We start from the raw sequence: 13,365 nt of genomic DNA on the forward strand, positions 1-13,365 counted from the left end.
AAATTTTGATTAACATGTATCCCAACATTTCCGGCCATCATCCCCGGACACCACCATTTCCGATTTTTGGGTCATCATCTCCGGCCGCTCCACCATTTCCAGTAAAATGAATTTTTTTTACATACATCCCAACACTTTAATCTTGATAGCTTAACGAGTTATTGCAACTACATTATGTTTACAAAAGTAATTAAGTATTACAATTTTACCGCCTACATAAATCTCAATACAAAGTCTAGTTTATCGCCTCTTTAATGAGGTGAGTATTCATAACTCCTTTTACACTATTACAATTTTTGAGGTGTGACATGTATACCTATTTTAAAAAATTCAAACTCTATTTTAATAGACTATGCGATTCAATTCTATATCTTTGTGTGTCATTCTATGCTATGTGTTAAATTATGCATTAGTTAATCAAAGTCAAATGTCAAGCGTGATCATTAACTATACAGGAATACGATAACGATAATAGATATATTGGGGGACACCCATCCATCTTTTTGACCCTTTAGAGGGCAAGTGAACGATTGAAACATATTCATTCTAAGCTTAACTTTCGAGTTAAGGACACAAGTCAACAAATGTTTGATCATACATTTTGTTTATTCATAATTTGTTGGAATTAAACCAATGACATATGAACTATTCATATTATAAACTATTTTTACCCACTAACTATTTATAATTGACACTCTATTAGTCTATTTTATATATGTTACAGGAAATCAAGTTTGATTGTTTAAAGAGTTTGATGCTACATCTAGATTTGCTATGGATTTAGATTAATTAACAAAGGCAATTGTTAATTTTATGTTATGTTTTATTGTTGGAATTATTTGTTATGCGAGACAACTGAATATAGTTGGTTAAAATATTAGAACTTTGATTAGTGTCATGTGCTATGGAAAATTGCTCATGTCTCGATGTATAATCCGTCATTGGTTGGGATGTGACATCTCACGTGCCTAGTGACTTTTAGTTTGTACAAATTAGTTTTTAGCAGTGCTTTATCGTTTTGTACAAACCACCTTTTTGCAGCGTTTTACTATTTTGTACAGTACTACCAGAATAGCACCATCCTTATCCTTTTCTGTAGCTAACAAAAGACCATAACCTTTCTCGTTTCAGAAGAAACAATAAGAACATGTAGGTTCGATTTGTCCAAGAAGTGCCTGATTTGCGCCATTGATCGGAGCGTGTAAAAGGGGTCGCTTCTTGAAAAACCCTCGCCTTAGGTCGGTTGAAGAGCATCGTTGGTCGCCTTGCGTCCATGCGCATTTTATTTTACAGGTAAGTAACGTAACTGATCAAACAAAACTAGCGTCTCCATTTTGGTACTCAAGGGTATTTTGGCATTATTTATTTCATGAAGGCGTATGGATCGGTGTTAGGATACTTTTATTTTCTATGAGATGGGTGAGGGTATGCCAACAACTCTCACCATCTCACATGATTTATATATAGGATTAACTAACAATATATCTCTAGTTTGGCTTAGTATTTATAGGTATATTTACTAGTTGGAGTCCCTTGTGTTATAGGGGTTTATTGAGGTTTTTGTTTACTAGTTTGAGTCATTCGTGTTATAGGGTTTTTTAGGTATTAAAGGAAGTAGGCAAACATGTTGCTCAAAAAGTCAACGATGAAAGAAGAAAACCAAATCGTAAGCAGGTGAAACAACTCGCGCACCGGACTAAGGTGGCGTGTGGCAAGGAAGCTCTGCAAAAGTTTTTGGTTCCTGGAAAATTGGAGGGATGCAGTTCGGCTAGTGGCAGTGATGAGAGGTAAGGTTGTCTGTAAAAAAGTATTGATAATCAATGGCTCAAATCTGGAACTAAAACAACGACTTTATTTAGAATGGAAAATAAGATGAAACGAAAAACGAAAACGAACACAAGCCAGACAGGGCGACGACGGTAGTGGCGGCATGCTAAACCGTTTACGGTTTTTCTCGAGTGACGACTGGGATAACCAAATCAAAACCCCCTATGGTATGCTTTGCTAATATTGAAACCGAGTTTTTGATAATGATTTTGGGGCTGCTATTGGTGACATACGCTACTCAATTTGCTGATATGGAAGATATATTAACTGGGTTGGTTGAAGATATCTTTGGGGCCATGGAAAGAGAGGGGGCGTGCTTACCCCGAAAACCACCTCTTGCACAACCCCCTCCCTTGGACGATCCACTCCCAATACCGAGGATTATGCTCCCGACACTCCATTTGCAGACAACAAATACAAGAAGCTGTTTTGGAATTGGCCCAAATTGTCTATAACGCGCTTGAAGTAATGACTACCAGTTTTGAAAGCCTGGCACAAAACACGACCACCGGAGGATTAAGATACCCTAAGAATGAAGATCTTATGAAATACCTTGGTTTTACCGCTCCACAAGTTAGAGATGATGCACAAATTACCCCCAAATGTAATTGAATGAATGGTTGAGCCGTCTATATTCCAAAAATTGTCTTGTCCAGGTAATCAAACCACAATGCGAAGTGTAGTTTATCACCTGACTGAGTTTAGTGCATTGATGTATTGTCACTGAGGAATTGGTTTTATTCGGCTTTGCGGGGAAGTCACATTTGTTTGCAATACCAATGTGGGTAACTTCTCGATGTGGTACAACAATGGATTCGAGTACATATTTTCTTGAAGGATCAAGGCGGGTGGGATAGCTGCAACAATTTCTATGTTCAGTTTGGTATGGTTAGGTTGCAACTCAGGGTCGTCTCCGAAAATTTCTTAAAATTTCGAGGTTTGGGAGTTAGGACAAGTAAAAAAAAGACCTCTGTAATCACCTTATTAATTACGTAATAATTAATTTGGCAATTATGTCAGTCGGGCTGAATTTCAATGCCTAATACGAACCAAAGCAAAAAAATATTAATAATAGTAAATTTATTAAAATAATCTTCGTAAAACACAAAAGAAAGTTTATATCTTAAGAAAAAAGGAAAAAAAGAAAGAACACTAAAAGAAAGTTTATATCTTAAGAGAAAAGGAAAAAAAGAAAGAACACTAATGAGAATTTGATCATTTTACCTTTACCTTTGGTTCCACACCCAAGCACAGTTTTCATTACACTAATAATTAATTTAGTAGGCTTTCGTTTTAAAACAAAATTATATATATATATATTCAATTATCAGCTTTTGAGAGAGTAGGCCTGGGCTCGTTGCCCTCCAGTCCTTGACATCCCTTTGGGCTGGGCCTGGTGCAACTAGACATGAACATACCAGTTAGTCGGTTAACCACTAACCGGTTAATTTGGTAATCGGTTAATAGCTCACGGAATAATAACCAAGTAGACAGGTTAACCGGGTCAGTTAGTACCCGGTTATTTAGCGAAATAACCCCTAACCGGTCTAACCGAGTTTGGGTATTAACCGAACCGGTTAACCGGTATCATGTTATAAAAACCGGTATTTTCAAAAACAAACATAAAAATAAAAAAAATCTGGAAAAATCAGAAAAGTTTAAAGAAAACCAAATACACTTATTTTTTATTGATTTTTTTTACATATTTCATAAATATATAACTTGAAAATAAACGTTTATAATCATCGTGACGTGAACTTCGTTCGTTTGTTATTTATTCTTCTGTTCGGGATTTGGCTTCAAAATTTAATTTTTTTATTCTTCATTCTCCATGTCGTCTACATTAAACTGGTCTTCGCAATTCTGGTTCGTGACTACTTGATTGCACTAATTTGTTATTCCTCGATTAGTGGTTGTGCGACACCCATTTCCACTTCTTTGTGTAGTTTACATTCAACGTAGAGCTCTCTTCAAGATTTCCTAGATAATGAATACGGTCCGACGCATCCAAGTGGTCTTTTAAGCAGATGCACATTTCGAACGATTCCGGTGTTAGCCTTGTCCTTCGTATCCGTAAAATCCTACCACTAAAAAAAGCACTTTTCGAAGCTAATGCAGAAGCTTGGGCGGTTAGTAAATCACGGGTCGTGGCGGCACACACGGGGAATTGGGGTTCCATTTGCTTCCACCAACCATAAATATCTAAGTTTCCAAAATCATTGGCCGTTAACATAAAAATCGGTTGTACCATACTAGCTTAGCTCATTAATTGGGGTTCCACCACAAGCTTTTTTAGTTTCATTGCTTCTTATATTATTAAACAAACTTATGTTTAGGTTACTTGATGACGAGCTTTCTCCAAAACCCATTGATTGTCAAACTTTTGGTGTCAGATCGTATTTAAGAGCATAAATTCAAACATGTTTTCTAAGTAAGAATTAATTTTTTTTTACTTGTTTGGATGCATTTTTAAGGTATTTAAATGCAAATCCAAAAACTAAACAATTTTTCAATTAAGTTTCAACCCCGGTAATGGTTAAAGTTGGGTTCAACGCGGCGGCACTATAAAGTCCGCCTACAATTCTTTAAAAAACAATTAATTTTAATTCCATTGAAACTATCATATCATTGTACATTAGATCGGCATATTTCAAAATCATTTAGTTTGACACAAACTAACCAAATTTGGTGAAGAACCAAAGGAGCCATCTGGCAATAAACTCCCGATAAATACGCAGTTGCATTTTCAAAAACACTAAGTAAATCGCTTAACTTTTTAATCGTTTCCCAACCGTTTGGCAAAAATGCCTTAATTTTTCGTTTAAGAGAAAGATTGTCTTGGAATATTTCCAAAGTTGGTTTTTGTCTTAGCGCGCTATCAAGCATTTTCCACTTCGAATTCCACCTAGTAGGTACGTCAAAATACAGATATGAAATGATGGAGTTCGTTTCGATACACAATCGCAAATATCTTGTATATCTTTGCTTACTAGTTCTAAAAACTTATGTTAACATTATTCTAAAACGACCGGTTAATTTTTTTATTTGCTTAACTTTTAAACCGTCTTGCACAATCAAGTTAATGATATGTGCACTACATCGAGTATGAAATAAACCTGTCACGCATCAGTTGGTATTTTAGCTTTAGTTTTTCAACCGCAGCATTGTTATTTGATGTTTTATCGAAAGATCTGGAATAAGCTTTTCTTGTAATTTATAAGTTTGAATAACACCATCTAAAATATACAAAAAGTTTTCGACGGTATGAGGATAACTAAATAACTCAAACGTAACCGTATGCTCCATCATTTGCCACGTGTCGGGATTAACCCAATGCATGGTTACGCAAAGATACGAAAACAGTATACCGTGTAGAGCCGACCAAACATTGGTACTTAAGTTAACACTGATTTTTAAGTTTTCAAAACCTAAAATAATTATTTTTTTAGTTTTTTTCCACATTTTTACACAATGACGTCTTACGGTAGTCCGACTTACGTGATGATATTGAGTTTGGAGGGTTTCTTAAATCAACAATGTCAAATGCGGGTTATCAAAGTAATCAAATAGCAAGCCTTCTTGAATGAAAAATTTTGACATCCTATCACAAATGTTGTCGATGTCAAAAACCCAAATGTAGGCTCTATTGGTTGAAAGTTGCAATTGATATGGGCCAAATTGGTTTTCACGGCTTGACAATGTTTTGAAAGGTGAAGCCTTAAAGTGGAGTTCGAATCGGGTGCGTAAAATTTTCCATATTTTTTTGCATCAAAATATATAATCCATATTATTAGTACTAATTATTTTTTAAAGAATGGCATTATATAATCAACAGTGAAATTCAAGTTAATTCGATAAAAAATGTTGAACCAAAAACATCAAAATGGTATTATCCGACAAAATGTTTGGTGGAAGTTAATCCCAAACAAATTGTTAGTTAAATAAATGGGTTGATTTGGTTCTAGTCGGTTTGTAATTATCATTAACCATAACCAACCCGCATTTGACGGTTGTGAAAAATTCATTAAACCGACCATCTGGTTATGTTGGTTATGGTTTTTGGTTAACAATTATAATGGTTAAGTTGTTCATCCCTGGTTTCTACTTCCTATTAACAAATAACAACCGAATTGATGTCCAGATACAATATGAATAATGGATATAAAATGTAAACCGAACTTGAGAAATTGTATTGTCACATCCGTCTCTGAGTGGTGTCACATATTGGCTCATTTTTCCGATTGCTAGTTGTCTTAAAAGTACATTTACAACATTGGTAAATTGATTTTAAATAATCTCAACTACCATCTTTTGGTTGTTGTCGTTTTAACTAACTTAATGGTTGGTGACAGTCACACCTTTTAACACGAATAGTTTATTATAGATATTTCTGAAATTTCTTGCAAATGACACATAAAACTTGAAATTTGTTTTCATAAACGCTTATTTTTTACTCCATAAATCTTGTTGGCTTAATGAGTTATTGTAACAACACTATATTTACCTAAGTAACTAAGCTTTACTCCGTAAATCTTTTATGAGAAGGGCCTGTAGCTCGATACAATTTTACTAATACCAAAAAACTATCAATATAACTTATAACTTATTGGTGATAATTAAACATACTAAGAATGTTAACAAACCACAATCGAAAATGTAGGTCTCATACTATTGAGGACGACATGACTCTGTTTTGCTTTCGTTGTATCAACTAAGGTACATATATCGTATCCATTTACAACTTTTACGGATACATAAACTCTTTTATATTATCCCTGGCCTTCGAGCATCCTATACGGCGTTTTGAAACCTTTGATGTGATATTATGCTTTTATCGATCTGAAATTCCATTTCATGATTTTCTAATCATTTGACCTAGAAAAATGATAGGGTCCTCAGGCGAGGCGCAAAAGCACATCGCTTTATGTACACGAGACACAAATTCTTTTATATATATCTTTTGTAGAATTCTCCTATGTTTTTTTGTCAATCACATACCCAATATACTTAAATAAACTCAAGAGATAATTTATTATATTAGTTACCTATATATACACTCTAGAGAACTATATTTGCAATCAAAATAATAACAAAAATATGTATATATGACAATACACTTGATGTATAACTAGCCAATATATAAAACTCAAAACAGTAAAAGAAAACACCTAAACGTATTAGTACAAAACAACAAAAATACAAATAAAACAAAAGGTTTGTTAAAAACTAATGATGGCCTTTCCTTTACTTTATGGTTTGTACAAATTGCATTTTAGCAGTGCTTTAGAGCATTCACATCCCATCCCTAACTTTATGTGAGGAGAGTATGTAAATTATAGGGTGAGATTTTGAGTGGTTGTAAGGGTAAATTATAGGGTGGAGAGAAAAATGTAGTGATTTTTTGTAAATTTGAGGAAACATTGTTTGCCCCTATTTATTTTTTAATATTTGTTGGATTGGTTGTGAGTAGATGAGAGAGAAAACTGTAATGATAAAGGTATAAAAAATATTATTTAATTGAACATGAGAGAGAAATGTAGTGTTTTTAGTGTAATTATAGGGATAAGGACGAGGAATGAGATGAGAATGCTCTTACTGTTTTATACAAACCACATTTTTTGCATTTTTTTACTATTTTACTAGGTTATTAACCCGTGTACGACACGGGTGGTAATATTTAAATTTTTGAACAAACACATGTCATTTGAAAGGACAACATAAGTTGTTATATGTTATTCGAGACGACAACATACTTTAAGTTGTAAATAATATTGGTACGAAAACAAATGATTGTGAAATACAAAGATAAACCCAAACAACATTCAAATTACAATCTTTGAAAATATAACAAAAGTTAAAAATGTAAAATTCATAAGCTACTAAAAAGACTTCCTTGAAAACCATATTTACTTTATTTGTAACTTTGTCTTCATTGTTTAATATAAGAATTTTAACACCACTCTTCGCTCTTGATAAAGCTACATAGAGTTGTCAATGTGTAAACATCGGGTGTGTGAGATATATGTCAACTATCGCTAGAGATTGACCTTGACTTTTGTTAATGGTCATTTCAAAACAGAATACAACTGGAAAAAACTACATTCTCTTCAATTTAAACGAAAGTTTCTTATCTGAAGTTGTTAGACCATAACGAATTATGTCACACCCCCAAATTTCCACTAACGGAGTTTTACCGTAAGGCGGGTGACAAACCAGGATCCGAACACATTAATCACACCAAACGACATCTACATGGTCTTAAAAGTTTTAACAAATCAAAATAAAATGTTTAGAGTACTTAAGTGCTAGTGCGGAAGCTAAACAAAGTGCGGGAGCCATCTCCCAAACAAGTTTAAATAATTCATGGCGCTACAAGCGCAAAACCAATATCAAATAAATGTTTTCAAACTTAAACCAATGCGAGTCCATGCATGCAATGTTATCCTAATCCAAGTGCTTGCTAGTGACCTGAGGAAAACATGCTAAAAAGAGTCAACACATATGGTTGGTGAGATCACAGGCTTTCAAAGTAAGTTATGCTCTATCAGTTCATAAACATTTATAAATAAAAGTGGCCCATGGTTAACTACACTTAGTTAACTCGTTGCCGCATAGTGTTATGTTTCCATCACGACCGAAGCTGACCAGTTATTGCCTCAAGTCAAGTATTGCCAAAACTTAACAATGTTTGGTCAAAGTTACACCCCGTTCGACCTCCAGTCGAGAATAATGCAGGGTGGGGTTTGTCAAACCCAATAGTACTATTTAAATTTACCACGCCAGTTAACCTTAGTTAACGGTCCGATGTTCGTGAGGACTTTCTATGGCAAAGAAACACTACGTTATAAGCAACCAAACGGTTGTGTAAAGATTTAGAGCAAGTAAAGTAAAACAGTTTTGCATGTTTCCTCCCCCAAAGGAAAGGTATAAAAGTGGGGCCGTAAACTCACCTTGTTGGTGCTTCGGGTATTACACAAATCCGACCGAAGTAAATGCGTCACGTGCTAAGACCCTAAAAATGCAAGTACGTAAGTAACTTGTGGGATGGTTCCTAGAACCACTAGTATCCAACAATCTCCCATTGTTTTTAAAAAGACTTTTGACCAAAGTTTGACTTTTATTGACTTTGACTAAAGTTGACTTTGACTAAAGTTTTGACCTTTGACTAAAATATTGACCTTTGACTAAATGGTTGGACTTAGAATGTTTACCTTATAATTCTAGTCACACTTAATCAATCATCAAGTATACACACTTAGCCATATTCCTTGCAATTCTATGATCAATACACTTTCACAACATCACAAGCAAGACTAACTATTTAGTCAACTAGTTCTAAGTTGACTTAAAAAGTCAAAGTTCTAATTTACCACAACTAACATATCACAATTTGCAATTATCTCAATTCAACCAACACCTTTATCACCTTTAACAATTTATACCACCTAAACCGATTTTTCTCATCAATCAAAACTCACAATTAAATTACCAAATAAATCACACATGTACACATCAATATTTGGTTCAACATATATTTTTCTCACAATTTTTGGATTTACCAATTCGTCCAGAATATTCATATACTGCAACAACATGATTTATATTTCTACAACAACACAACAGTAATCAAAAATTTGTCAAAAATTCCATATTTGTCCAATTGATGCAAGACCAATTGTACTAGATTCCTAATTCAATTTACAACCTAGAAGTAGAATTATACCCATATCTATTTTTATCATTAAGTTATGAAATTTACAACTCAACTCAGAATTATTTTCTCTAATTTAGATTTGCATCCTGATTTTGTAAATTAATAAAAAGTATTCAAACAGTGTCCAAAAATTAAGATTTCGGACTTTCTGAAAACTAGATTCAAAGTACATGTTCATATAATCAAAAATCGATCAAAAACTCAAACATATCATCAATTTATTCACAATACAATCCGAGACACCAAGTCTGCCAGCAAGCAGTTTTAACCACAATCAACTACAAATCACAACTTTTCTATCCTTTGATTCAACAATCATCAAGAAACATTCTTACCAAATCAAATTGCATGTCTTATTTTTATCCATTTGATTTCATAATAAGAACACAAGTATTTATAAAGGACTCAAAATATTAATTAAGACTCATACAAAAATCCTTTTTATTTGTCAAACTTTGATCATTCCCTTTCATGATCTAACCATTTGGATACAAGGTTCATATGAATTAAAAGAAAAAGAAACATATAAACATAATAATCTACTCACTTTGCTTGATCAAATGCTTAAACCCTTGTTTACCAAAATCACCAACTCTTGTGTTATGGAGAAAATACTAGAAGATGATTGTTTGTATGAAAGAAAATGAGAGTATGTGTGTGTGTGAGTATCACGGCCAAAGAGAGAGGAAAAGGGAAAGGAAAAGTCTTGTTAATCAATAGTTTGTAACCTATTTTCCTATTAACAACTCATTATTGTTGATTTAATGAAAGTAATACTTAGGTTATCTTTTATTAATTCATTTGTAACATGCTACATAATTTATAAATATTTTCTATGCATCATAACCTAAGGTTCCATTTAAATAACAAACATGTTACATGACATATAATATAACCTATTTAATCATTTAGCTTACTTACAATCACATAATCATGTAATAACCATAATATAACATATTAATCACATAGCACATTATACTTATCATACATGTTACATAACCTATTTATTATAACATGCATGACTAGTTTGTTATTCTAGTTATGATTATCCACTTATTCTTGTTTAAGTCACCAATGACACGTTGACCTAAATATACGCATACATGACATCACATGTACAAGAGTTCATACTCATAGTTAACAGAACTAACTGAGTTTATAGACATAGTCAACAGGATTTAACTGGGTTTAGTTAACAGAGTTAACCTAAAATTTGCAATTGTCACAAATTATAAGTGCGATAAGCAGTATTAGTACCTAAAATAACTTTTACTACAATAAAACGCTTACCCAAATTAATTACTCGCAATCTAGTTCCATCATACAAACCGTTCTTCTGATCCATATTCCTTAGTAACATTATTGGCACACTGACTTTTAGAACCAATCTATGAGTCAAAATTATTTTGGCCTTTTTGATTTTATTTAGCATAATGTTTTTATAAAAATTTTAGTTCAAATTAAAATATAAAAAATAATTGGTATAATCTTACTTAAAAACCAAAAACGTGATTTTTTATATGGACCACAATTAAATTTGTAAACTTTCTTGTAAAGTATGGAAACAATATATTAACCAAATATAAGTAAAAACAATAATGGAGAAATATTTTTGCGCCTCTAATTAACATAAATTGATTTGTATATGCATCTTTATTAAAACATATATTTTAATTGGTTTTAAGAAAATAAAATAGTATTGGTTAACTGAAAATTATGTTTCGTATCATTTTAAAAAAGAAAATAGAAAAAGAAAAAGTGTAAGCGTTTATTCAATGTTATTTAAAATTTGTTTATTAAAAGGTATAATGTAGTTAATAATAAATATATTAAAAATCGTTTATAATTTTCTGTTACAAGTACCTACATTTTTGTTAATAACATATTAATTTTTATTTACTATATTTTATTTAATAAAAAAAATTATATTTAAATACAATATAGTGTATTAACGCGTTTAAAATAAAATGTTACCGTTAAAATTGCTATTAAGTAGTTCAAATTACTACAAAAGAGTTCTCAAATTCGATTGTTAAAAACAGAAATAAATAAATGTATAAATGATTGGAATGTATCATTAACATTAAAGATGATGATGATTAAGCACAAATAATCAATTATAGTGGATATCTAAGATTATATGTGTAAATACAAAGACGATTACAAGTAAACTAATAACCCACACATTCGTCTCATTTATCTAAACAGTATAAAATTTGGAATGAATGATAAAGTTTGTATTGCGAATCTCTTGGACTTGGCTGCTGCAAATTCGAATTACTTCTAACAAATGTCAAACTTGAAAAAATATATAGTTAGTAACTTACCATCAAGAAAAAAAATCATTTTTTGAATTAAAATGTCTAACATTTAACTTTAAAAGGTTATATTTGTTTTGGTAAATTATACATATTCCATAAACTTTCTTTTGAGCTAGTTTTTCGTTAAATATTGCTCATGACTGGCTCGTATTTGAATTTGTTAGTTTCAAGAGACAATGAGCTATGATTATAAAATGGTTATCGAAAAATGTGTGGTTTATTTTAGGCATGCATCTTGACATTTAAAAATAATTATAAATTGGTCAAATAAAAAAAGTGAAAAATTTTTCTGTTATTGGAAATCATCAAAATGTTTTAGGTGTCATTGAAAATTGGTCAAATAATGTTTGTTGATATTGGGATACTACTACAATTAGATTATATTGTTAGAATTTGACAAATCATAATTATAGTATTTGTTAATAAACTTTTGAATGAAGTTAAAAAATACACACATGCTTTGTATATGAATAAAAACATATAATTATATAAAACTGTAATAAATAAATATACAAATTATTATAAAATAATTTTTGTTTTATATTTGGATAAGAGACATTCAATGACTTTGTAGTTAGATCTATTAAATCTAAAGCTAAGGTTCATTTTTATGAATAAAAAAAATTAGTAAATTTTCAAAAAAAAATATTTAGTATAGTTGAATTGTAATAGATAATTTCGACATAATTATAAAAATTTTAAAATCAAATTGGTTAATTAGTCAACTTCCAAAACATATGAAAAGTTTTATTATTTTTGAAATAATAAAATGGTGTGTTTATTTTAAACATTAATTTTGACATTTAGGCATAATTAAAAAAATGGTCAAATATAAGAAAATAAAAATGTTTGTTGAGGTTGAAGAGTATAGAAAGATTTAAAAGTTTGTTGCTAATTGGTCAAATTCTGTATTTAATCAGGTTTAAATGTGTTATGAATATTAAGAAAAAATTAAAATACAACCATCAAAAAGTGTTAAACTAAAACTAAAAAACAAATATTTAAAATAACCTCTTAGTGAATAAGAATTAAAGTGTATGCTTTGGGATCATTGATACCATGTGTCTTTACTCATTCTTTAATCTATAGACAAAATGTTATTTGCTTCACTTATAGCTACATATCCTTTCTTAACCTCATAAACTTATAGAACATACATATGCTCAATAACTTTAAAATTGTTTTGTAACCTTAATTAAAAGTTTAAAATATGGATTTATAGGATTGTATAAAAAAAGAAAATATATCTACCTATTCTAATAAAAGAAAATAACTGTGACACATGTCAGTTTATGGTTAAACCTCATAACATTTTTCCCTCCAAAACCAAGATCTTAATTGACCCTAATGTATGTTATATTTACTTTCCTTTTACATTATGTTTATATTATATATACACATTTGTCATATAAATTTATAAATTATAAATATATGTTTTAAATCTATCAATTTATTTTTTAAGTTAATTTAGTAAACTATATATTTTTTCGGTTATTTGGTAAA

This window comes from Bidens hawaiensis, unplaced genomic scaffold (genome assembly GCF_021521415.1).
Source record: "Bidens hawaiensis isolate Kalapana, Puna unplaced genomic scaffold, B.hawaiensis_p1.1 tig00011228_1, whole genome shotgun sequence".
Lineage (NCBI taxonomy): Eukaryota > Viridiplantae > Streptophyta > Magnoliopsida > Asterales > Asteraceae > Bidens > Bidens hawaiensis.